The following is a 2,963-nucleotide window of genomic DNA, read 5'->3' as shown; positions in this document are numbered from 1 at the left end:
CAACAGTGTCCTGACCCGTTTTATATACTAAGGGGGTTAGCGCCATTGTTTGTTAATTTATTTGGTATAAGTTTCTCAATTGTTGCCGATACTATTTCTTACAATTCAAGCCCCATCTGGTCTACACTTGTATTGTGAATTGGGAAGTAGTGGAGATTGTCTCTCAGGAAGGCGTCAAGTCAATTTTGATATGCTTTTTTGAAAAGACATACTTCGGTTTATTTTTGGATGATTTGGGAATTACAATATTCAATCTCGCTACGACAACCTGTGTTCTCTCATCCCTGTAACCCGTTTTGACGCTCATTAGAAACCCAGGATTATTTGTTGTTAAGAGGACAAGTGTGTTCCCACAACGGTTTACTGTTCGCGTGGGCACATGAAATAGCTGCTCGATATAATTTTCAGAGAATGCGTTTAGCACAATTTCGGACGATGTTTTATGCGTACCTCCGGAATTAAACATTTATTTTCACCCACATGTCGAAGGTAAGTTAAAGTCGCCACCAACAATAGTCTTTTGAGTCGGGTACGTGTTTGAAATCAACCTCACGTTTTCTTTGAACCTTTCAGCAATTGTATCATAAGAACTGTGAGGTCGGTAACAGGCTCAAATCATTATTTTATCCCGGTTGCTAACATGACCTCTGGCCATATTAACTCACAGGAGCAATCTACTTCAATTTCGACAAGATGAACTACTTCTAACAGCAACAAACACGCCACCGCCAACCGTGTCTAGCCTATCCTTTCGGAACACCGTTTGGTTCTTCGCAAAAATTTCTGCTGAGCTTACCTCGGGTTCAGCCAGCTTTCAGTAACTATAACGATTTTAGCATCAGTGCTTTCTGATAGCGCTTGGAGCTCTGGTACTTTCCCAACGCAGCTATTGACAATTTACAACTGTTATACCGATGGTTCCTGTATCCACGTTCTTCCTGTGTTCGGTCTCACCCCTTGTGACTGAGCCCTTTTTGTGTTTTCCGAGACCTTCTAACGTAAGAAACCACCCAGTTCACCGCACACAGTCCCTGCTATCGCTGTGGCCGCCTCCTGCGTCTAGTGGACTCCTGACCTATTCAGCGTAACTCGAAACCCAACTATCCTTTGGTGCAAGTCGAGGAATCTTGTAGCCTACACGGTCGCAGAACCATCTGAGCCTCTGATTCAGACCCCCCCCCCCATCCCCCCCCCCCCCCCCCCACTCGGCCCTATACCAGAGGTCCGCAATCGGTCCTGCCGACTGAGCTGCAAGTGGTCAGCTCTGCTTTCATCTTTCAAGCAAGACTGGCAGCCTTTACCACTTCGGTTAGCCGCACGAAACCACAGAGAATCTCTTCTGACCCAAAGTGACACACACCATTGGTACCGACGTGTTGGCTGCACTCTGTGCTGTTCGCGGCATCTGGGAGGACCCGTTCCGCATCTGGAATGACCCCACCCAGTATGCACAGGGAGTGCACATTGGCTTTCTTCCCCTTCTTGTCAGCCATGTCCCTAAGGGGCCTTATAACGCGCGTAACGTTTGCGCTCCCAACTATCAATAATCTTACCCTCTGCGATTGCCCGGATCTTGCTGGCTGAGAGGTTTCCTCTGAAATATTTTTAACTATATATGACGGTAGTATCTGTTCCCGAAAGAACAGTTACCGTCAATGACTATGCAGCTTTGCTAGAAATGAAATGATAATTAAATGGACACCCTAGCTGCAAGCAGGCGTTGATACACTTCATTGGGGACATGTTGAAAATGTGTGCCCCGACCGGGACTCGAACCCGGGATCTCCTGCTTACATGGCAGACGCTATATCCATCTGAGCCACCGCGGGCACAGAGGATAGTGCGTCTGTAGGGACTTATCCCTTGCACGCTCCCCGTGAGATCCACATTCCCAACATGTCCACAACACTACATTCGTAGTGCGCCTAATAGATGTTTGCCCATCATCTATTAGGTGCACTACGAATGTAGTGTTGTGGACATGTTGGGAATGTGGATCTCACGGGGAGCGTGCAAGGGATAAGTCCCTACAGACGCACTATCCTCTGTGCCCGCGGTGGCTCAGATGGATAGAGCGTCTGCCATGTAAGCAGGAGATCCCGGGTTCGAGTCCCGGTCGGGGCACACAATTTCAGCATGTCCCCAATGAAGTGTATCAACGCCTGCTTGCAGCTAGGGTGTCCATTTAATTATCATTTCACCTCTGAAATATGACAGGCGACGACATCTGGCTCAGCGACAGAGACAGCCGCAGACAGCCCGTGGAACCTGTTTGTCAAACTAACCAGGTAGGCCTTACGTGCGGTCCCCTGGGAAGTATTACGCTGCTTGCTACGCCCCAGTGTGACCTCTGACGCGACAACAGGTAAGGAGTCAACCTCAATGCGAGCAGTAACTGTGTTGGCAACCGGTGAGGACCAATAGGAGGACTCGGACGTGCTGGACGTCTGTTGGATCCCCGTACTGGCCCACAACAGTGGTGCCCATCCACTGCTGCCTCAAGCTGTGTAACCGAAGCCATCACAGCCTGAAGCTGAGAGCGAAGTATCACCATCTCGGCTCGCATCCATACATGACAATCACAGTCCGTATCCAGACTAAAGACATGGAAAACTAAACTACCCAGATAAACGGACTATCGGCATGTGCTGCAGAACTCTACCGTAGACATTGACGAAAACGCTGAAACTGTGTCTAATAAATTAGATTAATATGTAGAGATTCAAAAACCTAACTACCGAAACACTCAGGTGAAACTAAATAATTCGCTCCTCATTAGGAACTTGTAATAAGTCACAAAATCGGTTTGCTTTCTGACGCAAAGGAAAACGCGTGAGCTGTGTCTGTTAGGTATTAAATTAAAATGCAGAAACTCAACAAACTATTAAAGCACACAGATATTAAAAAATTGGTTTCTGGTTAGGAACTAGTAAAAGTCACAAAATCGGCTACTTTCCTGCCTC

At 47.4% G+C, this 2,963-nt stretch overlaps 1 non-coding gene across 1 annotated transcript; it reads left to right on the top strand.

Moving 5' to 3' along the window:
- Positions 1–2,049: 2,049 nt before the first annotated feature.
- On the top strand, positions 2,050–2,124 carry Trnat-ugu (transfer RNA threonine (anticodon UGU)). The gene has a single exon. It is a non-coding gene; the product is annotated as a tRNA-Thr (tRNA).
- The last annotated feature ends 839 nt before the right edge of the window (positions 2,125–2,963 follow it).

Source organism: Schistocerca serialis, chromosome 6 (assembly GCF_023864345.2).
Source record: "Schistocerca serialis cubense isolate TAMUIC-IGC-003099 chromosome 6, iqSchSeri2.2, whole genome shotgun sequence".
Taxonomy (NCBI): Eukaryota; Metazoa; Arthropoda; class Insecta; order Orthoptera; family Acrididae; genus Schistocerca; species Schistocerca serialis.
This window is presented reverse-complemented; position numbering and strand designations above follow the sequence as displayed.